Below are 24933 nucleotides of genomic sequence, written 5' to 3'. Positions count from 1 at the left end.
AGTTTAAGTGTATTTTTACCTGGAGTTTTTCCTTATTGTAGGCTATTACTTTCAACACTTGTTTACTACACTACCTTACTCACTCTGTTTTTAGCACATGTCCTCACATGTGAGTCCTTAAATAGATGGGTGGGGCTCAGGCTTAAGAGGGTGTGAACGATGCTGAATGGGCATACTCAAAGAAGAGCTCTTGAGCAAGTGTGAAACACTTTCAAGGGTATTTTCTCCGATTGGGCCTTAGTCAAAGTAGTGCACTATAAATGGAATAGGGTGCCATTTGGGATGCCACCTGACAGAGAATAAATCATAAAAGAGAAACTTATGCAGATCATTTGATGAGGAGCTCATAGAAGCCTCAACACTGAAGAAGACAAGCAGCAACCATTTTGGTAAGACATTTACTATTATTCTATAAATTATTATACATTGAAAGTACATGCACTATTATCAGAATGTAAATGTATGGGATAGTGAACACTGTCACTTACAGATAGGCCTACTGTATTGATTGAAAAATCTCACTCAGAAAAACTTCGTAAGATTTTTAACTGCTTACTGTTTAGGCTACCTTTTGTGTAGAGACTTAACATGGATCAATTTGTTTAATTGATTAGTATTTAAATGTATAATTTAAATTAATAATTGTTTATCATTTATTTATAATTTGAATCATCTTTTATTTCTCCAATGTATTAGAGGGAATATCAATACAACCATGGAACGTGGGGTGTTTCTCATCATAATTTTTTCAGGTTAGTATCTATCTCCTGTTTAGTTATTATTTTAAAAAGCTATTAAATGTTAAGTTTAAGCAGAAATGTGACCCACCACCTGGATTCGGTCTTATGTAGCAAAATTTGAAATTGTGTTTTTTACATTGGATAAAAGTAGAGACTCAGAGCTAGAAAAGATTATATCATACACTGCAGCTGAGGCACAATGGGAAAGTTATTCTGCTTTGAAAGTTGCTAAACCTGTAACCCCACTTTTGAGAAAATGGCCCGTGAACGTTTAGGCACACCTACTGGAGAGCTCATCTTTGTCTACACCCATTCAGCATCGTTCACACAATCTTAAGACTTAGCCCCACTAATCTCTTTAAGGATTCACAGTGTAGTAAACAACCAAAGATTTCAAGACTAAAAGTGATGAAAATAGTAGCAAAAATACACCTTATCTAGTCATTGGCCTACATCCTAATCTGACTTCGGTGCAGGTCATGTTGTTCTTCAGATTACCGTCTCTGGTAAACATACCCTATAAAAAATAAAATAAACATTTATTTGTCACATAAACAGGATACAGAAGGTGTCAACGGTACAGTGAAAAGGTCACTTGCATTGTGGAGTCTTTTATTTAGACATGTAGCTAGCTAGCTAGCTAAACAATTAACCATAATCCCAACTAATGCTGTGTTCAAAACAATTGGGAACTCAGAAATCTCAGACTTCCAACTTCAGTGCGTTCAAAATAACTGGGAACTCGGGAAAAAACTAGCTCCGACAGGGAAAAATCAATTTGAACTCTTGGAATTCCAACACGGGAACTTGGGCCTCTATCTAGAGCTCCAACTTTCTGACCTGAAGATCACTGACATCATGATTTGAACTCGTACTTTTCTGAGTTCCCAGTTGTTTTGAACGCGGCAATACTACCATGCATGAGTCTGCAAGTAGCTAAAGCTAAACAACTAGTTTCAATTTTAGCTAGCTAACATCAGGCAATAACTAGCAATGCAAATGGTTTTCTGAGATACAAATAATATTACTACACAAGTCATACACGTAACGTTAGCTAGCGAGCCAGCCAGCTAACGTTAGCTAGCTAGCTAACATAACACTTTAACTTGCAATGAAAACAACTTTTGTACAAAATTAGAAATGTATAATATCTGAAAATATAGCTATTTTTTAAGTAACACTTTTTTTTCTTAAAACTGCATTGTTGGTTAAGGGCATGTAAGTAAGCATTTCACTGTAAGGTCTACACATGTTGTATTCGGCGCATGTGGCAAATACAATTTGATTTGATTAGACTATTACCAGTATACAGTTGAAGTCGGAAGTTTACATACACTTAGGTTGGAGTCATTAAAACTCATTTTTCAACCACTCCACAAATGTATTGTTAACAAACTATAGTTTTGGCAAGTCGGTTAGGACATTTACTTTGTGCATGACACAAGTAATTTTTCCAACAATTGTTTACAGACAGATTATTTCACTTATAATTCACTGTATCACAATTCCATTGGGTCAGAAGTTTACATACACTAAGTTGACTGTGCCTTTAAACAGCTTGGAAAATTCCAGAAAATGATGTAATGGCTTTAGAAGCTTCTGATAGGCTAATTGACACGTTCATCTGTACAAACAATAGTACACAATGTCTCCTAGAGATGAACGTACTTTGGTGCAAAAAGTGCAATCAAATCCAAATCAATCCCAGAACAACAACAAAATACCTTGTGAAGATGCTGGAGGAAACAGGTACAAAAGTATCTATATCCACAGTAAAACGAGTCCTATATCGACATAACCTGAAAGGCCGCTCAGCAAGGAAGAAGCCACTGCTCCAAAACCGCCATAAAAACGCCAGACTACGGTTTGCAACTGCACATGGGGACAAAGATCGTACTTTTTGGAGAAATGACCTCTGGTCTGATTAAACAAAAATAGAACTGTTTGGCCATAATGACCATCGTTATGTTTCGAGGAAAAGGGGGAGGCTTGCAAGCCGAAGAACACCATCCCAACCGTGAGGCACGGGGGTGGCAGCATCATGCTGTGGGGGTGCTTTGCTGCAGGAGGGACTGGTGCACTTCACAAAATAGATGGCATCATGAGGAAGGAAATTTATGTGGATATGTTGAAGCAACATCTCAAAACATCAGTCAGGAAGTTAAAGCTTGGTCGCAAATGGGTCTTCCAAATGGACAATGACCCCAAGCATACTTCCAAAGTTGTGGCAAAATGGCTTAAGGACAACAAAGTCAAGGTATTGGAGTGGCCATCACAAAGCCCTGACCTCAATCCTATAGAAAATTTGTGGGCAGAACTGAAAAAGCGTTTGCGAGCAAGGAGGCCTTCAAACCTGACTCAGTTACACCAGCTCTGTCAGGAGGAATGGGCCAAAATTCACCCAACTTATTGTGGGAAGCTTGTAGAAGGCTACCCGAAACATTTGACCCAAGTTAAACAATTTAAAGGCAATGCTACCAAATACTAATTGAGTGTATGTAAACTTCTGACCCACTGGGAATGTGATGAAAGAAATAAAAGCTGAAATAAATCATTCTCTCTACTATTATTCTGACATTTCACATTCTTAAAATAAAGTGGTGATCCTAACTGACCTAAGACTGGGACTTTTTACTAGGATTAAATGTCTGGTTATGTCTCTAAGGGATTGTGCAATATTTGTTCATTATTCTGAAAACAATTATTCAAGCTCTGTCAGGTTGTTTGTTTATCATTGCTAAACAGTCAAAACTGTAACTAGGCCACTCAAGAACATTCAATACCATCTTGGTAAGCAACTCCAGTGTATATTTGGCCTTGTGTTTTAGGTTATTGTCCTGCTGGTATCTTAGGCATAAGAAGAAGACAAAAATTTATATTACCAATTCAACGACATCTATGTTAGAGTTTACATAACTGGCCATAAATGGATGTTGAATTGTACTTTATGGGTTGGTTATGTAGACTTCTTCTAACGCATTGCTTTCTACTACAGATACAGGTAATAATACAATTAGTCTATATCTTTACATAAAAAAAAGTCTATCAGATTTCTAGTCAAACGAAGAAACAATAGCTATTTGATTTGGAATTTTAGGACCCCTTTAGGTATAAAAATATATAGGCTCGTAATTTAACAATTGTATTCGTATTTACAGATGGTTTACACTTTGTTATTAAGGCACATGAAAGTTCACATGTTCCAGAAGTTTTTTTTTTTTTGGCTCTCCTGTGAAGTAGTGACATGCGACATAAGCCTAGCTTCTTGAAACGGGTCAAAAATGGACTGGCTATATGGAATTTCAGGCACATGCCAGATGGGCTGGTCCATCTTTAGCCCAATGGGCCTGTCTAAATAGTTGTGCATTTTTTGGCAGGATGATCATCATTTGAGGGCCTACATTTTCTTTTTTAATGGGCCTGTATGGTGACCTTGAGGAAAATAAATTGACCTGTGTGGTGACCTTGAGGGAAAAAAATGGGTGATGTTTTAGAAATGCCTGGGTGATCCGTCCCTGGGTTTAAGGTATTGTTAAGCTACCTAATAATTCAACATATCTTTCACAGGAATAGGCAGCATCTACACTGCAACAAGCACAACTGCAGATCCTAATATGACAACCACAACTGAGGTTCCTGCTACGACAATCACAGCTGCAGCTCCTACTACGACAATCACAGCTGCAGCTCCTACTACGACAACCACAGCTGCAGCTCCTACTACGACAATCACAGCTGCATCTCCTACTACGACAACCACAGCTGCAGCTCCTACTACGACAACCACAGCTGCAGCTCCTACTACGACAACCACAGCTGCAGCTCCTACTACGACAATCACAGCTGCAGCTCCTGCTACCACAACCACAGCTGCAGCTCCTAATACGACAACCACAGCTGCAGCTCCTACTACGACAACCACAGCTGCATCTCCTACTACGACAACCACAGCTGCAGCTCCTACTACGACAATCACAGCTGCAGCTCCTACTACGACAATCACAGCTGCAGCTCCTACTACGACAATCACAGCTGCATCTCCTACTACGACAACCACAGCTGCAGCTCCTACTACGACAACCACAGCTGCAGCTCCTACTACGACAACCACAGCTGCAGCTCCTACTACGACAACCACAGCTGCAGCTCCTACTACGACAACCACAGCTGCAGCTCCTACTACGACAACCACAGCTGCATCTCCTACTACGACAACCACAGCTGCAGCTCCTACTACGACAATCACAGCTGCAGCTCCTACTACGACAATCACAGCTGCATCTCCTACTACGACAACCACAGCTGCAGCTCCTAATACGACAATCACAGCTGCAGCTCCTAATACGACAACCACAGCTGCAGCTCCTAATACGACAATCACAGCTGCAGCTCCTAATACGACAACCACAGCTGCAGCTCCTACTACGACAACCACAACTGCAGCTCCTACTACAACAACCACTCCTGAGCTATTAACAACTACCCAACCAACCACTAGTATGTGTGATTTACTTTACTTAATATCTAACGAAATTGGTAATAGCGGTCAACCCGGTTAAGTCTCCTTTTTTTTCATATTGTACGGTACGTGTCTGTCTGTCTGTCAGTCTGTTTCATGCTTGCTCGTATTGACTCATTGTGTCTCTACAGGATATAAGTTTGTACTGAGGGTGAAATTCACCATGACGACAAATCTAACCGAATCTGAGATATTGAAGCAGGTGAGAGTCACTGTCAAACATATAATTGTATAATTAATTATTAATAATTCATTTTCAAAAATGATTATAGGATGAGGAAAAACCTCACTCGTCAAAGGGATTGAAGTGTAAGGTTGCTTTAACAAATAAGGATATTGAATAAAGATGGAAAGTGAAGTGAATGAGTGGGAAGGAGCGTGAAGAGGATAGGAATGTAGCATTTACAAATGTACTAAATGATGTAACCCCTGTGTTTATTCCAGCTCCGTGAGGAACTGATCAGACGAGAGCTGCCAGGGGACTTTACACTGCGATTGAGAACCATTCTGAGCTAGGTGTCAAGGGGAAGAGGAGGAGGACACTGGGGAGAAAACACAGACAGGACAGAATGCAAATCTGATCGCAGAGATAGTTTACAATAGATTATCCTCAAGATAACACTCTTACCACATGACCTATGGTAACTGTACCTAACATATTAACAACTAAATATCTTCAGTGCCTTCTGAAAGTTCATACCCCTTGAGTTTTTAAACATTTTGTTGTGTTACAAAGTGGGAATAAAATTGATTTAATTGTCATTTTTTTCAATGATCTACACAAAGTACTCTGTGCTGTCAAAGTGGAAGAAAAATTCTAACATTTGTAAAAAAAGAATATGTATGAAAAATAAAACACTAATATATCTTGATTGGATTCAACCTCCTGAGTTAATATATGTTAGAATCTCATTTGGCAACGATTACAGCTGTGAGTCTTTCTGGTTAAGTCTCTAAGGGATTGTACAATATTTGCACATTATTCTGAAAAAAAATATTCAAGCTCTGTCAGGTTGTTTGTTTATCATTGCTAGACAGACATTTTTAAGACTTGCCATACATTTCCAATCTGATTTCAGTCAAAACTGTAACTAGGCCACTCAAGAACATTCAATAAAATCTTGGTAAGCAACTCCAGTGTATATTTGGCTTTGTGTTTTAGGTTATTGTCCTGCTGGTATCTTAGGCATAAGAAGAAGACAAAAATTAATATTACCAATTCAACGACATCTATTGCAGGATAGATCAATGTTAGAGTTTACATAACTGGCCATAAATGGATGTTGAATTGTACTTTATGGGTTGGTTATGTAGACTTCTTCTAACGCATTGCTTTCTACTACAGATACAGGTAATAATACAATTAGTCTATATCTTTACATGAATTAAAAGTCTGTCAGATTTCTAGTCAAACAAAGAAACATTTAGCTATTTGATTTGGAATCCCTTTAGGTATAAAAATATATATAACTCTGGGTCTTCCGTTCCTGTGGCGGTCCTCATGAGAGCCAGTTTCATCATAGCGCTTGAGGGTTTTGCGACAGCACTTGAAGAAACTTTAAAAGTTCTTAAAATGTTCAGTATTGACTGACCTTCATGTCTTAAAGTAACGATGGACTGTCGTTTCTCTTTGCTTATTTGAGCTGTTCTTGCTTTAATATGGACTTGGTCTTTTACCAAATAGGGCTATCTTCTGTATACCCCCCCTACCTTGTCACAACACAACTGATTGGCTCAAACGCATTAAGAAGGAAAGAAGTTCCACAAATGAACTTTTAAGAAGGCACACCTGTTAATTGAAATGCATTCCAGGTGACTACCTCATGAAGCTGGTTGAGAGAATGTCAAGAGTGTGCAAAGCTGTCATCAAGGCAAAGGGTGGCTATTTGAAGAATCTCAAATATAAAATATATTTTGATTTGTTTAACACTTTTCTGGATACTACATTATTCCATACGTGTTATTTCATAGTTTTGATGTCATCACTATTATTCCACAATGTAAAAAAAATTCTGGAGCAGGTTTTCATCAAGGATCTCTCTGTACTTTGCTCCGTTCATCTTTGCCTCAATCCTGACTAGCCTTCCAGTACCTGCCGCTGAAAAACATCCCCACAACATGATGCTGCCACCACCATGCTTCACTGTAGGGATGGTGCAAGGTTTCCTCCAGAAGTGACGCTTGGCATTCAGGCCAAAGTGCTCAATTTTGGTTTCATCAGACCAAAAAATCTTGTTTCTCATGGTCTGAGAGTCTTTAGGTGTCTTTTGGCAAACTCCAAGCGGGCTGTCATGTGTCTTTTTCTGAGGAGTGGCTTCCGTCTGGCCACTCTACCATAAAGGCCTGATTGGTGGAGTGCTGCAGAGATGGTTGTCCTTATGGAAGTTTCTCCCATCTCCACAGAGGAACTCTAGAGCTCTGTCAGAGTGACCATCGGGTTCTTGGTCACCTCCCTGACCAAGGCCCTTCTCTCCCGATTGCTCAGTTTGGCCGGGTGGCCAGCTCTAGGAAGAGTCTTGGTGGTTCCAAACTTCTTCCATTTAAGAATGAGGGAGGCCACTGTGTTCTTGGGGACCGTCAATGCTGTAGACATTTTTTGGTACCCTTCCCCAGATCTGTGCCTCGACACAATCCTGTCTCGGAGCTCTACGGACAATTCCTTCGACCTCATGGCTTGGTTTTTGCTCTGACATGCACTGTCAACTGTGGGACGTTATATAGACAGGTGTGTACCTTTCCAATCAATTGAATTTACCACAGGTGGACTCCAATCAAGTTGTAGAAACATCTCAAGGATGATCAATGTAAACAGGATGCACCTAAGCTCAATTTCGAGTCTCATAGCAAAGGGTCTGAATACTTGTGTAAATAAGTTATTTCTGTTTATTTTTCTAAAAAACTGTTTTCACTTTGTCATTATGGGGTATTCTGTGTAGATTGCTGAGGATTTTTATTTCTTTAATCCATTTTAGAATAAGGCTGTAACGTAACAAAATGCGGAAAAAAATACCCCTTTTTTAAATGTTAAGATCAAATTGTTTGTGTTTTTGACTAATAGAAAAATCACCATGTGAAGATATTAATAAAACCATTATAAAAATATATAGGTACTTAATATTATTAGTTATATTAGTAGTTGTAGCAGTAATTTTCATTAGTTGTATTAGTAGTTGTAGCAGTCGTTTTTATTAGCTGAATTTGTAATTGTAGCAGTAGTTTTTATTAGTTCTATTAGTAGTTGTAGCAGTAGTTGTATTAGTTATATTTGTAGTTGTAGCAGTAGTTTTTATTAGTTGTATTAGTAGTTGTAGCAGTAGATTTGATTAGTTTTATTAGTATTTGTAGCAGTAGTTTTTATTAGTTGTATTAGTAGTTGTAGCAGTAGTTTTTATTAGTTGTATTTGTAGTTGTAGCAGTATGTTTATTAGTTGTGTTAGTAGTTGTAGCAGTAGTTTTATTAGTTATATTCATAGTTGTAGCAGTCGTTTAATTAGTGGTATTAGTAGTTGTAGTTGTATTAGTTGTATTAGTAGTTGTAGCAGTAGTTTTTATTAGTGGTATTAGTAGTTGTAGCAGTAGTTTTATTAGTTATATTAGTAGTTGTAGGAGTCATTTTATTAGTTGTATTAGTAGTTGTAGCAGTAGTTTTCATTAGTTGTATAAGTAGTTGTAGCAGTAGTTTTTATTTAATGTCCTTCAAAACATAATGATATTTTATTATTTTTATTATTATAACTACGGGACACTTCAGGACGAGGTCATAAGGGATCAGCTGATAAAGAGGACGGTATGTGAAAAGACAAGGGAGGAACTGCTTTTGGAATCGGATGATTTACAACTTGATGGAGCACTCCAGGTTGAAGCGGCTTTGGAATGCTCTACTATGCTAACAGAAAGCTCTGCAGCATACACTCGGCCCCCAGCCATTCTCCACAGCAGCTTCAGCCCAAGCAGGCGCACTACAGCAATCAAGCGCTGCACACGCCCTCCCACGTCGATAGCTGCATGGACATCGGCATGCCCGTGTAACGATCCCGGCAGTCTGAGTCGGGTCCTGTCTGGTGACTAGTTTTTCCTGTTCGTGATCTCCAGTTTCCCGAGGGTTCGGGAACGCTCCGGGGAGCTCTCTTGTTTTCCGCACCTGCATCCCATCAGCAATCTGCACACCTGGTCCTGATCATCACCCTTCTTAGGCTCTGGCCAAACATCCAGTTCCTGCCGGATCGTTAGCCATGAACAGTAGGTTTATCAAAGTATCAGTCCTAGAGCTTCTAGCGATAGTTTTGTTGTTTTGTACCTTGTTGGTTTATTGTTGACTTACCTCCGTTTTTGTTCCATCTCCAGTCACTCGTCCGGAACCCTCACCCTACCTCTGCCTGATGGTCGGCGGCTGCCGAGCCATCGTTGGACCAACTACTGCACCCTCAACAACTCATCCACGCCGCCCGCTCTGTTCCCTGGATTATCCTGCACCTTTTTTTGAATCTGTAATAAACCCTCACCTTCGTTCAACTCTCCTTGTCCTGGTCTGCTTCTGGGTTCTGTCTGAGGGAACCGTGACAGAACGATCCGCCAGTAATGAACCCAGCGGACCTGGACTCTGTTCGCCATGCCATTACCCATCAGGAGAAGATGTTGGGCCATCATAGCACGGTACTACAGGAGATCGCGTTGTCAGTTCGAACCTTTCTACCGGTCTGACGGAGGTCCAGAACCAACGCAAGTTTCCGGTGGAGGATCCACTACCGGTTTCACCCATCTCGCCTGCCGCTTCTGGAGCTGTGTCCTTCCGTGAGCCCGAGGTTCCGACGCCGGATAGATATGAGGGGGAGCTGGGAAGATGCCGTTCCTTCCTTATGCAGTGTGGATTAGTGTTCGATCTACAGCCCTACTCTTATGCCACAGACAAGGCTAGGATAGCCTTTGTGATTGCGTTGCTGCGTGGTCGAGCGCTGGAGTGGGCTTCAGCCGTTTGGGAACGACAAGACCCCTGCATGGCTTCATACCAGGGGTTCACGGCCGAGATGAGGAAGCTCTTCGACCATTCCGTCCGAGGGAGGGACGCAGCTAGGCGCCTGTTTTCGCTTCACCAAGGAACTCGTAGCGTGGCCGACTTCGTGATCGAGTTCAAGACGTTGGCGGTGGAGAGTGGGTGGAACGAGGAGTCTCTGCAAGCGGCCTTTTACCAGGGTCTGTCGGAGCAGCTCAAGGATGAGTTGATCTCCTATCCGGAGCCTAGTGACCTGGACAGCTTGGTAGCCTTGTCTATTCGGGTGGATAATCGAGTCCGAGAGCGAAGGAGGGAGAAGCAATGGGGTCCGTCCCAATCGATCAGCTTCTCAGTTCCCAGTCGGGTCGGGTGGTGGACCAGAACACGTCGATCATTCTCCACCACAATGGATTAGTGGAGAGGTCCTCTCTCCCGATTCTGAACCCATGCAAGTGGGGCGGCACGGGTTAACCAAGGAGGAGCGTCAACATAGACGTAAGACCAACTGCTGCCTCTACTGTGGTAGCTCGGGACATTACATCTCCACCTGTTCCCGGCGGTCGTCAAACTGCCCGGCTCGCTAAAGTTGGGAGGACTTTTAGCGAGCCAGTTTCAACCTCTCAGTACCTCTGTCAGACCCCGTTTCCCGGCTACCCTTGTGAACAGGAATCAGAGCTTAGCGCTTAACGCTTTTATCGATTCAGGTGCCGATGGAAGCTTTCTTGATGCCGAGTTGGTGGAACAGCTGGGGCTTTCCAAGGAGCAATTGCCGGAAGCCATTGAAGCGACCACTCTGAACGGCAGTAGTCTGGCACGTATCACGATGAGGACTGAACCGGTTAAGATGCGGTTGTCGGGGAATCATTCTGAGATGATTTCATTCTTCATTCTGCCGTCTTCCCATGTTCCTCTGGTCCTTGGATACCCCTGGCTGAAGGAACACAATCCCACGTTCGATTGGGTGACGGGCAAGGTAACGAGTTGGAGCCTTGATTGTCATGCTAACTGTCTCAAGACTGCCTGCCCCCATTCGGTTCCCAGTCAGGTGATTGAGGCTAAACCCCCAGATTTGTCCCTGGTTCCCGAGACATATCACGATTTGGGGGAAGTTTTCAGTAAGCAGAAGGCTCTGTCACTCCCCTCCCCACCGACCATATGATTGTGCCATCAACCTGGTTCCTGGAGCTGTCTACCCCAAGGGAAGGTTATACAGTATCTCCCGACCTGAACGTGAGGCGTTGGAGACCTACATCAAGGAGTCCCTAGCTGCTGGTCTCGTTCGTCCTCGTCATCACCCCTGGGGGCAGGATTCTTCTTTGTGGGTAAGAAGGATGGCTCTCTTCGACCGTGTATTGATTATCGGGGGTTGAATGACATCACGGTCAAGAACAAGTATCCCCTGCCATTGATGAGTTCTGCCTTCGACTCCTTACAGGGGGCTACGGTGTTCACCAAGCTAGACCCTACGCAATGCGTATCACCTGGTCCGGATCAGAGAGGGGGACGAGTGGTTGACGGGTTTCAATACACCGATGGGTCACTTCGAGTATCAGGTGATGCCGTTTGGACTGACCAATGCTCCAGCGGTATTCCAGAGTATGGTGAACGACGTCCTGAGAGATATGATCGGTCTCTTTGTGTTTGTTTACCTGGATGACATTCTGATCTTCTCGAAGGAACCTTCCGACCACGTCCAGCATGTCCGGCAGGTTCTGCAGCGATTGTTGGAGAATCGCCTGTTCGTGAAGGCCGAGAAGTGCGAGTTTCACGCCCACACGACATCCTTTCTCGGGTACATCATCTCCAGGGGAGAGATTAGGATGGACCAGGAGAAGGTTAGAGCGGTTCTGGAATGGGCCCAGCCCGGTACGAGATTGCAGCTCCAGAGATTTTTGGGGTTTGCGAATTTCTACCGCAGATTCATCCGGGATTACAGCCGTGTGGCCGCTCCGTTGACTGCCTTGACTTCCAGTATCAGGACCTTCAAGTGGAATCCGGAGGCGGATCGAGCGTTTCTGGATTTGAAGAGGCGATTCACCAACGCACCGATTCTCTCTCAACCGGACACGGCCCGTCAGTTCGTCGTTGAAGTGGACGCGTCTGATGTGGGAGTTGGCGCCATCCTGTCGCAGCGATGCTCCACGGACAGTAAACTCCATCCCTGCGCCTACTACTCGCCGCCTTTCGCCTGCGGAGAGGAATTACGATGTGGGTAACCGGGAGCTTCTCGCGGTGAAACTTGCCTTGGAGGAGTGGCGCCACTGGTTGGAGGGGCGGAGCAACCGTTTATTGTCTGGACTGACCACAAGAATCTTGCTTACGTGCAATCGGCTAAACGCCTCAACTCCCGTCAGGCCAGGTGGGCGTTGTTTTTCGGACGATTCAAGTTTGCCCTGACGTTCCGACCTGGATCTAAGAACGGCAAGGCGGACGCCTTGTCCCGGATGTTCTCCAAGACGGAGGAGAGTGGGTCCAAGACCGAGACAATCCTCCCCCGGAACTGCGTCGTGGGAGCAGTTATGTGGAAGATTGAGGAGGAGGTGCTGGCGGCCCTTCGGACTCAGCCCGGTCCCGGTAACGGTCCACCCGGGTCGGTTGTTTGTGCCTGAGTCGGTTCGTCCTGCTGTCCTCAAATGGTCCCACGCCAGTAAGATGGCTTGTCACCCTGGCGTGGCTCGGACAATGGCGTTTCTTCGCAGACGCTTTTTGGTGGCCTGCCATGGCCGAGGATACTCGGGGTTTTGTTGCTGCCTGTCCAGTGTGTGCGCAGAATAAGAGTACCAATCGGCCCAGCTCTGGACTACTTCACCCCCTTCCTATTCCCCGCGACCATGGTCGCATCTGGCCCTGGACTTCGTCACTGGGTTGCCCGCTTCTGAGGGGAACACGGTCGTTCTGACTATCGTGGACAGATTCAGCAAGTTCGCCCACTTTGTGCCAATTGCCAAGCTTCCCTCTGCCTCGGAGACGTCCGAGATCCTGGTTAGGGAGGTTTTCAGGGTCCACGGTTTGCCCTGTGATATCGTTTCCGACCGTGGCCCTCAGTTTACCTCTGCTGTCTGGAAGTCCTTCTGTTTGGCCATTGGAGCTACAGTCAGTCTCACATCTGGTTTTCACCCCCAATCCAATGGTCAGGCGGAGAGAGCCAACCAGAAGATGGAATCCACGCTACGCTGTCTGGTCTCTTCCAACCCCACCTCCTGGGTCTCTCAGTTGCCTTGGGTTGAGTATGCCCACAATACTCTCCCTACATCTGCCACTGGGATGTCTCCCTTCCAGTGCCTGTATGGCTACCAACCTCCCTTGTTCCCTTCTCAGGAGAAGGAGCTCTCAGTGCCTTCTGTTCAGGCCCATATTCGTCGTTGCCACCGGACCTGGCATCGGGCCAGAAAGGCACTCCTTAGAGTTTCGGACCGGTATCAGCTCCAGGCGAATCGTCGCCGGATCCCCGCTCCCACCTACACCATCGGAGATAGGGTCTGGTTGGCCACACGGGATCTTCCTTTACGGACTGAGTCTAGGAAGTTGTTACCGAAGTTCATTGGTCCGTTTGTGGTGGAGAAGGTGATCAATCCAGTGGCAGTTCGACTCAAACTACCGAGGACGCTCAGAGTCCATCCCACCTTTCATGTCTCCTGCCTCAAGCCTGTCTTCCTCAGTCCTCTGTTGCCTCCTCCGCCTCCTCCTCCTCCTCCTCCGGGATGATCGGAGGTGGTCCTGCCTACACGGTGCGTCGCATCATGGATTCCAGACGGCGGGGCCGGGGTTTCCAGTATCTCGTGGACTGGGAGGGGTATGGTCCTGAAGAGAGGAGTTGGATTCCGCGGCGACAGGTCCTAGATGCTGACCTCATCAGTGATTTCTACCGCCTCCATCCTGGCGCTCCGGGAGGTCCGCCCGGTGGCGTTCGTCGGAGGGGGGGTACTGTAACGATCCCGGCAGTCTGAGTCGGGTCCTGTCTGGTGACTAGTTTTTCCTGTTCGTGATCTCCAGTTTCCCGAGGGTTCGGGAACGCTCCGGGGAGCTCTCTTGTTTTCCGCACCTGCATCCCATCAGCAATCTGCACACCTGGTCCTGATCATCACCCTTCTTAGGCTCTGGCCAAACATCCAGTTCCTGCCGGATCGTTAGCCATGAACAGTAGGTTTATCAAAGTATCAGTCCTAGAGCTTCTAGCGATAGTTTTGTTGTTTTGTACCTTGTTGGTTTATTGTTGACTTACCTCCGTTTTTGTTCCATCTCCAGTCACTCGTCCGGAACCCTCACCCTACCTCTGCCTGATGGTCGGCGGCTGCCGAGCCATCGTTGGACCAACTACTGCACCCTCAACAACTCATCCACGCCGCCCGCTCTGTTCCCTGGATTATCCTGCACCTTTTTTTGAATCTGTAATAAACCCTCACCTTCGTTCAACTCTCCTTGTCCTGGTCTGCTTCTGGGTTCTGTCTGAGGGAACCGTGACAGCCCGTGCAGCAGGCACACAAACAAACAAACAGAATTAGCTGTGGCAACTCTGGGGCTAGCTCTCACAATTCAAGGGCTTCAAACTGCCCAGCAAGTTTGCAAGAACTGTTCAAAATACAATCACTTTGCCAAAGTGTGTCGTTCTGCCCCAGCTACTAGCTCCACCCAGAACAGACCCTTATTTTCATCTCTCAACATGAACACACGGAAATCCGAACCGTCTCCACCAACCATGTGTCATTCAACACATGCACTGTGCAGCTGGGCGAGGTGGGTTTACGTTTGCTACTGGATACTGGCACTGCGGTGTCGTTGGTCAACCTTGCCACTTACTACAAGTTTTTCTGTCACCTAACACTCCAACAGCCCTCCACTGACCTGTGTGGATACGGTAGATACAAGATAGACATTGCAGGCACCCTCCAGGTCCCAGTGCACTACGGAGCTAAGCATCAACCCTCATTCACATTTCACGTTGCAAAGTGGGGAGCCAACCTCCAGGTTGTTGTCCCGGATAAGGACCCCTTGCCTACAGCTTAGGAGCTGACCGCACAATTTCACGGCTCCAGGGTCTTCACGAAGCTCGACCTGCATCAGGGTTATCTTCAGGTGCCCCTCCACCCAGCCAGCAGAGACCACACGGCCTTCGTCACACACGCTGGCGTGTTCAGATACACACACATGCCTTTTGGACTTAGCTCAGCCCCCAGCTGCTTTCAAAAGGTAATGAGCACCATCCTATCTGGAATACCAGGGGTGGCAGTCTTTCTGGACGACATCGTGGTCCACGGCCCTGACCTCCACATCCATGACCATCGACTCCACAGAGTATTTAGTGCTCTACTCCGGAACGGCGAAAAGTACACCTAAAGTACTGTATACAAATATGTTATATCACTAACGGAGGGGTGGAACGCTTCAACCAAATGGTGAAGAACGGCATCAGAGCACACCTGGTCCAGGGGTGCACGTTCCAAATTGCCTTGAACCAAACGCTAATGCACTGCAAACCAAGCAAACCCACAACAACACAGGTCTCCCCGACATCTCTCATGCTAGGTCTTGAGATGGAACTGCCCACTGGACAGACTCAGATCACAGAGCGTTGCAGCACCGGCGACTAGGCGCACCCAAGCAAAGCAGGCAGTGACCAGGCACCAAAGAGCAATGAAACAGCGTTTCGACAAGGCACACAGGGTGAAGAAGCTGATCATCCAAGTGTCAGACTGGGTCCAAGCCCGACAGCCTCAGCTGTGCAACAAAATGGCCTCATTCTGGTCGGACCCCTTGTTGGTCAGTCGACAACTGGGGCCCGCCACCTTCATGCTGAGCAATGTATCACGCTGGCATGCCAGCCGCCTTAGAAAAGTCCCTGCCCCTCAAGGAATACAAATGCCCACAAAACGGATATACAGGCCAGAGATACCATCTGATGGAGCTCCTCCACTGATGGACCTCCTCCACTACTACCCCCTGAGCCCCAGCCTATGTGGGCTCCCCAAGGGCCAGAGCCGCAAGCAGTGGCGGCTGAAGAACGACCTATGTGGGCACGAACTCGCCCTGCACATCTGGATGACTACTTAACCTCCTTTCATTCTCAGGCATCGTTAGGTGTCTTAGCCAACCTCCAGGTTAATGGACTTACCTGTCTAGTTTTTAGAGTCGTTGTTTCCCTCTACCATTTTAAGGGTTAATATTTCTTTCTTACAGGTATCACTCTGGGTTCTTGCCCTATGGAAATGTTTATATATGGTACTAGCCCCTGGTTTTGGAAAGGGGGGGTGTTATGTTTGGTACGATGTCGTACTGTACGTTGTTAGGGTTTACGACAGTGTGCTGCTTTACGTATGAATGGGTTGTCAAAATGAGTGGCACAAGTCATTAAACGTAAGAGTGATGCACAGTGTGAAACCATGCAGATGGGCATTATTCTACAGCTAAGCTAGATATAACATTATAAACTATTATGGAAAGGGGGAATCACACGAACATGATGGTGTTCTCCGTTTTGCTCTACTACCCCCACAAGTGTTCTGGGATTCATCTGAAGGTAACCGGTACTGGTAAAAAAAAAAAATGGAAGTATGAAGGTAGTTTTGTGAATTTTTTTCCTGAATATTTAAAAAAAAGATTCACTGTCTTTTTTTTCCATGTATTAATGTGTTGTTCAATGAGTTTCTATGGGCTTTAGTAGTAAAGGACAAAATCTATATTTGATCAAATAATATATATTTTTTTCCAAATCAAATAGCTAAATTATCCATAGTATGACCATCTTAAAAGAATTCCATATGTCAGTTTAGCATGCCCCCCTCTCGTAATGTCTTAGACTCTCAGGTATTAAAATATAAATTGTATTATCAACTATCAAAATTAACATTTTATAAAAGTACAGACTTCAAACTGGTATATCATACACTGCAGTTGGGGGAAAGATGGGAAATGCTTCTTTGAAATTTGATATATTTGTTATCCCACTTTGGAGACAAGTAGGAGAAAAGGTCCATGATTTATATTCACACTTTCAAGAGAGCTCTTCTTTGTTTACGCTAGCACTTCCCAAACTAGGGATCGCGACCCCATGTGTGGTTGCCTGATTTGAAAACTTGGTCGCGAGAGAAACTCTGAAATGACATTTTAGAATTGCGCTTGGATCATAGAACCCGGGTTACGTCAGTAATTGTGATTTTTTTAAATTATATTTCAGAGTAGCTGCTAGATGCGGTTGCAGTGGTTTCTGTTTTCTTCCCACAAATGTGTCTCTATCTTTTGAACGGTTTAAACTACAAACTATAATGACCCCATCATTGAAAGATAAGACTCTCAGGAATGCCCACAAGCCTCATTAGAACAGAGTGGACAAGACCAGGCATTAAGTCAGACTGGGGGGAAATACCATCATCAATGATTATGTTCTTTTATACACAGAAGATCATGCAAAATGATCTTCTGAACTTCCCAATACCTTTCTGATGCATTTCAGTCACTTCAAACCATACTTACTTCAGCTTGAAATACTGTCAAAAGTACTGTCAGACTGATTTGTAATTGACTGTCCTAGCCCCAATTTAAAAAGTAAACATTGATCGTTGATTACATCATTTTTTTCCCATGGTGGGGTCGCACAATTATTTTATATCAAAATGGGATCGCAAGACGAAAACGTTTGGGAACCCATGGTTTACGCCCATTCAGCATCGTTCACACCCTCTTAAGCTTTAGCCTCACCCATCTCTTTAAGAATGTATATGTAAACACATGGGTCAGCATGACATCATCCTCCAGGAAGTAGTCTCTCTATTATCCCCCTCCATTACCTCAGCCAATCATGGATCGTGCCTTTTTCTCTATAGCTCAGTGCTTTCTCCTTGGCTAAACTAGGCTCATAATTGTATATTTTTATTAATATTTACGGATCCCGTAAAAGTTTGTAATTCACGCACATGTTCAAGAAGAGACTTCTAAAATAAAACAAATACAGGAGGGAAAAAAGTATTTGATCCCCTGCTGATTTTGTACATTTGCCCACTGACAAAGAAATGATCAGTCTATAATTTTAATGGTAGGTTTATTTGAACAGTGAGAGACAGAATAACAACAAAAAAATCCAGAAAAACGCATGTACAATTTTTTAGAAATTGATTTGCATTTTAATGAGGGAAATAAGTATTTGACCCCCTCTCAATCAGAAAGATTTCTGGCTCCCATGTGTCTTTTATACAGGTAACGAGCTGAGATTAGGAGCACACACATTTGACCTGTGTTTTAGAAATGCATGGGCTTAAGGTATTGTTAAAATACCTGAATGTATTATTTTTACCAGGAATAGGCAGCCTTTGCTCTGCAACAACCACAACTGCAGCTCCTACTACAACAACCACAGCTCCTACTACCAACCATAACCACAGCTCCTACTACCAACCATAACCGCAGCTCCTACTACCAACCATAACCACAGCTCCTACTACCAACCATAACCGCAGCTCCTACTACCAACCATAACCACAGCTCCTACTACCAACCATAACCACAGCTCCTACTACCAACCATAACCGCAGCTCCTACTACAACAACCACAGCTCCTACTACCAACCATAACCACAGCTCCTACTATAAAAACCATGACTGCAGCTCCTACTACAACAACCACAACCACCGCTCCTACTAGAACACACAACCACCGCTCCTACTACAGCAACCACAACAGCAGCTCCTAGTACAACAATTGCAGTTCCTGCAACAACAACCACAGCTCCTACTACAACAAACGCAGCTACCACAACCACAACTGCAGCTCCTGCTTCAACAACCGCAGTTTCTACAACCACAACTGCAGCTCCAACTACAACAACCAAAGCCTCTAATATGACAACAACTACACAAGCAACTACTGAGTTACCAACAACTATACAACCAATCACTCAACAGATGAGCACTACACCTCCAACCACCGGACAGTGAGACACGAACGGTGAGCCTGGTAAGTGTGATTTACTTTACTTAATATCTAATTCAATTGGTAATAGCGGTCAACCCTGTCATGTCCCTTTCTTTCTACATACAGTACAGTATGTGTATGTCTTGTCGGTCAGTCTGTTTGCTTGTTTGTTTGTTCCATGCTTTTTCATAATGTCGTCATTTTAGTCACGGTAATTAGGCTTCTCCAAGCTCTGATGCTGCTGATGGTCATTAGTAGCCTACCAAAAGAGTACTCAGCACACTATTGTCCCTCTATTCACTCTGACATCAATGCAAATGTAATCGAAAATCTAATCAAACACCTTATGAGAGCCCATGAGCTCATGTTGCGCAACATTTCTATAGGCTATGCAATTGCGTGAGAAAACAGAGTGATGGCCGCTAATAAAAAGAGGACAATCCCATCAGCTTTCTATAGGCTAGGCCTACAATATTTGTTCATCAACTTTCCTAATATTAAGCACATTGCTTTTTTTTTTTACAACTACCTGACTGCCATGAAAATGAACCACGTGAAAAGTGTCCTCCATTCGCTATTTAAGTGCATAGATGACATGTATTTTTCCCCGCTGCCCCTGTTTCGAGACAGGTGCATGATAACGGTCCATTCTAAATCAAAACAAATTTCACACATATTATTTAGTATATGTAAACTCAAGATTATATCAAGAATAGTGTGATGGGTGACAATATTAGCCTATCACTTGTGCATTATATATTATCACTTGTGAATGAATCCCTGTTTAAGGCAAACAGCGCATTATTTATTTTGCGACTTTTTCAATTCATAGTCGCACACCTCATGTAGCCTAGCCCATAGGCCTATATGTTTTGATAAGGTCTGTATTACAACTAAAGTGGCCAAATAACCTCTTAAAATGAAGTACATTAATCCACTTTACAAGGGGTGTAGAGCCTAACTGGCATACATACGCAGCGCGTGAGTTTCAAGTTTGGGGAAGGTAATTTTCACCATAACAATGCACCTTTATAATAAAAGCAATACATGCATAATCGCATTTGTGGTCACTTTTGAGAATGGTGTTTTCCTGCTAATGGAACATTTGCGCTTATAGCCTACTGCCGTGTGCACATTGCTGCTGTCACGGCCGTTGAGAGAAGGGTCTGACCAAGGTGCAGCGTGATATGCGTACATATTTATTAATACGAATAAACACTTGACAAAATAACAAAACAACGAAAACGTGAAGTCCTATGGGCTATACACACAACAAGCCTAACAGGAAACACAAACAAGATCCCACAACTAAGGTAGGCAACATGGCTGCCTAAGTATGATCCCCAATCAGAGACAACGATTGACAGCTGCCTCTGATTGGGAACCACACCCGGCCAACCAACAAAACTAGATCTAAACATAGATATACAATCACATAGATCTCAACTGAAACTCACACCCTGACCCAACCAACAAGAGTTCTCTAGATCAGGGCGTGACAGCTGCGCTTATAATGTGAAGAAATAGCCTAATCGTTTATCAACATTTTAAGCTAAACGTTCTCATCTGTTGCGTCATGCTCATTGCTTAAAAACAGGTTTTTTGATGCTAGTGGTTGTACTAGTTTGGGGTCCAAACTAGAGTATGCTATTCTGATCTTCTGAAATAGACTACATTTTCTTAATATCATGTTTCTTTAGACCTGTTTAAAATAAATAATGGATTTACTGTGATGGTGTAGGCTATATTGCATGGATTTATAACTTTTTTAAATGTAGACATTCCAAAGGTCTGCCTCAGTGGCTTGTAGGCTATGCGTGGAAGCCAGGAGATGCTAAATGTGTTTATGTTAGTTAACGGTCAATTATCGAGACAGGCAGTTATTTGCTTGACAATCTCTGGCTGACAAAATTGACCGCCACAGCCCTAGTTAAGACCATTTCTAACAATGGAACAACAATGGTCCAGGGTCCTGAGAGCAGACGGGAGTTCAACAGGAGGTTCCCAACACTAACAGCGGCCACAGAGCGCTTTTTAACAGGAGCCAGAGGTGAAGGCTACCTGTGGTCCTCTGTAGCTCAATTGGTAGAGCATGGCGCTTGTTACACCAGGGTAGTGGGTTCAATCCCCGGGACCACCCATACGTAAAAATGTATGCACACATGACAGTAAGTCGCTTTGGATAAAAGCGTCTGCTAAATGGCATATTATTATTATATTATAAGATGTGTCAACATCAGAAACAACAACAGGGTACCCCTCCATACCCCCTCATTCCCGCCTCTCCCCTAGAGTTAACGCTCTGAAAGACTACACCGACTTCAATGTAAAGACCATCTCCAGCATCTCCAGCAACCAGACCAGACCTGACCCACAGACCTGCAACCAGCCAACAGCACAGAGACAACAGATGTGCTGTGCTGTAAAGCAGGTTGAAGAGGCAAAACAGGATCTGCGGATGGAGCTGAACCGCATGAAGGAGGGAGCAGCACAGCCAGTCCCTGGAGAGACAGCTGGAAGAGATGAGGACCATCCTACTCTCTACCCTTAAGACAGACATCCACACACACACCACACACACTACTGGCACACAGACCTACGACCTCTCAACAAAAAAACACACACACACACACACCACTCCTGACACTGACAATCATACAAACATCACACGTACCACTGACATGCATTCAACATCCTGCATTGACAGCCACACACCCAACACACTAACAGACATTCTCAACCCCTGCCCCATGGAGAGCATCACTCCAGACACCACCCACAACAGCAGCACATAGGGAGAGCAACAGACGGAGAACAACATTGTCATCCTGTGTGACTCCAATGGAAAATGTTTGTGTTTTTGACTAATAGAAACATCACCATGTGAATATATTTGTAAATATGTATGTACAGTATGTATACATTATAGGTACTTAGTTGTATTAGTTGTATTAGTAGTTGTAGCAGTAGTTTGTATTAGTTGTATTAGCAGTTGTAGCAGTAGTTTGTATTAGTTGTATTAGTAGTTGTAGCAGTCGTTTTATTAGTTGTATTAGTAGTTGTAGCAGTAGTTTGTATTAGTTGTATTAGTAGTTGTAGCAGTCGTTTTATTAGTTGTATTAGTAGTTGTAGCAGTAGTTTGTATTAGTTGTATTAGTAGTTGTAGCAGTAGTTTTATTAGTTGTATTAGTAGTTGTAGCAGTAGTTTGTATTATATTAGTTGTATTAGTAGTTGTAGCAGTCGTTTTATTAGTTGTATTAGTAGTTGTAGCAGTCGTTTTATTAGTTGTATTAGTAGTTGTAGCAGTAGTTTTATTAGTTATAGGCCTATTAGTAGTTGTACAACAACTTTTTATGCTGTTAATTAATGTATTTATTATTATTTCATTGTTCTTATTATTAGACAGTAGTTACTCTTGTTACTAAGTATTGTATTCTTGTTACAGGGCTGGCGATAGAACTAACCAGTTGGACGGGCCTTTGATTTCCATAGGCGGGCACGTTTTTTCACGCGACCTCCAATGTGTGCACACGCTTGTGTGTAATAGTAAAGACCATAGACAGTTCCTGAGTTCCAAGTTTGGGGAAGCTTACAATTTATCAATTTCTACCGATCTGTGTGCCAGTTATGATTATTTTTATGTTCACATTCTCATGGAACAGTTTCATTTCAATAATAACGTTTTCATTTCTCAAAATCATTGTCACATGGTTTGTCATAAAAATCTGAAGTAAAATGATAAAAATCTAAAAGTTTAAATTCAACTATGGCGAGAGCACCAGCCTCTGCCATATGGACACATTCATACACTGTGATCGGCGGCTAAAGAAATAAGAGCATAGATTTTCGCTTTTGCCAGGCTTGGCAGTACCTCCTCAATGGTAGCCATTTGGTAATGTGCCCTACATTAGGCTTTGTTCAGGGCACTTGGATCGAGGCAGTCATATTTTGCCAGGCTTTTCCACCACAACCGTGTTGCTTATCCACTTAGTAGATTTGGTGACCTTTGTAATGACACCCTGCTCCTCCATTCAATCAATAGCCTTTAGTATATTTTCTTTCAGTGGATTGGGGATTCGGCGGGGAAGCTGTTGAACTGGTCTGACAGACTCATCCACCACCAGGAGGAACTCACCTGGCAGAGCCCACATCCCTTCAAAAACATCCTCTAACTGTTTCAGTATTGCCTCTGAGGTGTTCAAGTCTGGGACCTTTTGTTTTTCTTTAGTGCTGACATGATGAACGACATGTTGCTGGTTGAGCTGTAGCACACGTTTCTGCTGAAAGGAGAGGCTTTTGCAAGGTTTTCACCACTTGGAACTTTAGCACATATGTTTCCCCATCATGATTGGCTTGTAGTTCACACTCCCTACTGGTGTAAAAACCCAGCCATCGTACAGCCCAAGCCTTGCCTTGCTTGTGGCTTTGCATCTCCTTCCTGCATTACTTGCATAAAGTCTCTGTAGCCGAGTATATTAACAGTTGAGCCACTGTCTAGCTGGCATTTGATAGTGCTGCTAGCATCATAATCACAGTTATCACATGTCAGTTGGGCATGCTTTAAGTTTGTAAACCATTTCTTTTTGCCACTTTGAACAGAATTGACATCTGTCATGTATATATAATGTCAGCTTCTTCTTCCTCATTATGATCACTGCATATATCCTGTTATAAACTGGCTGGTTGGAGCCCTGAATGCTGATTGGCTGAATGCCGTGGTATATCAGACCGTATACCACGGGTATGATAAAACATTTATTTTTGCTGCTCTTATTACGTTGGTAACCAGTTTATAATAGGAATAAGTGACCTCGGGGGTTTGTGGTATATTGGCCATATACCACACCTCCTCGGGCCTTATTGCTTAATTCAAGCATCTTGACAGGCTTACTTCATCATCATTATGATCTCTGCATGTATCCTGTTCTAGCAGATTGACAGGCTTACTTTGTCTTTGTCTGCACACTTTAGCAAAATTGTTAATTTTTCCACAGAATTTGCACAGAACCCCATACAGTGAGGGAAAAAAGTATTTGATCCCCTGCTGATTTTGTACATTTTCCCACTGACAAAGAAATTATCAGTCTATAATTTTAATGGTAGGTATATACACAAGGTTGGAATGGGCTACAAGACCATCGCCAAGCAGCTTGGTGAGAAGGTGACAACAGTTGGTGCGATTATTCGCAAATGGAAGAAACACAAAATAACTGTCAATCTCCCTCGGCCTGGGGCTCCATGCAAGATCTCACCTCGTGGAGTTGCAATGATCATGAGAACGGTGAGGAATCAGCCCAGAACTACACGGGAGGATCTTGTCAATGATCTCAAGGCAGCTGGGACCATAGTCACCAAGAAAACAATTGGTAACACACTACGCCGTGAAGGACTGAAATCCTGCAGCGACCGCAAGGTCCCCCTGCTCAAGAAAGCACATATACATGCCCGTCTGAAGTTTGCCAATGAACATCTGAATGATTCAGGGGAGAACTGGGTGAAAGTGTTGTGGTCAGATGAGACCAAAATGGAGCTCTTTGGCATCAACTCAACTCGCCGTGTTTGGAGGAGGAGGAATGCTGCCTGTGACCCCAAGAACACCATCCCCACCGTCAAACATGGAGGTGGAAACATTATGCTTTGGGAGTGTTTTTCTGCTAAGGGGACAGGACAACTTCACCGCATCAAAGGGACGATGGACGGGGCCATGTACCGTCAAATCTTGGGTGAGAACCTCCTTCCCTCAGCCAGGGCATTGAAAATGGGTCGTGGATGGGTATTCCA

General features: G+C 43.9%; 1 long non-coding RNA gene across 1 annotated transcript; it reads left to right on the top strand.

Moving 5' to 3' along the window:
- Positions 1-230: 230 nt before the first annotated feature.
- LOC121554693 lies at positions 231-4469 on the top strand. The gene is made up of 3 exons (XR_005997756.1): positions 231-389; positions 697-752; positions 4308-4469. It is a non-coding gene; the product is annotated as an uncharacterized LOC121554693 (long non-coding RNA).
- Positions 4470-24933: the final 20464 nt, after the last annotated feature.

The sequence above is a fragment of the Coregonus clupeaformis genome, chromosome 39 (genome assembly GCF_020615455.1).
Source record: "Coregonus clupeaformis isolate EN_2021a chromosome 39, ASM2061545v1, whole genome shotgun sequence".
NCBI lineage: Eukaryota > Metazoa > Chordata > Actinopteri > Salmoniformes > Salmonidae > Coregonus > Coregonus clupeaformis.
This window is presented reverse-complemented; position numbering and strand designations above follow the sequence as displayed.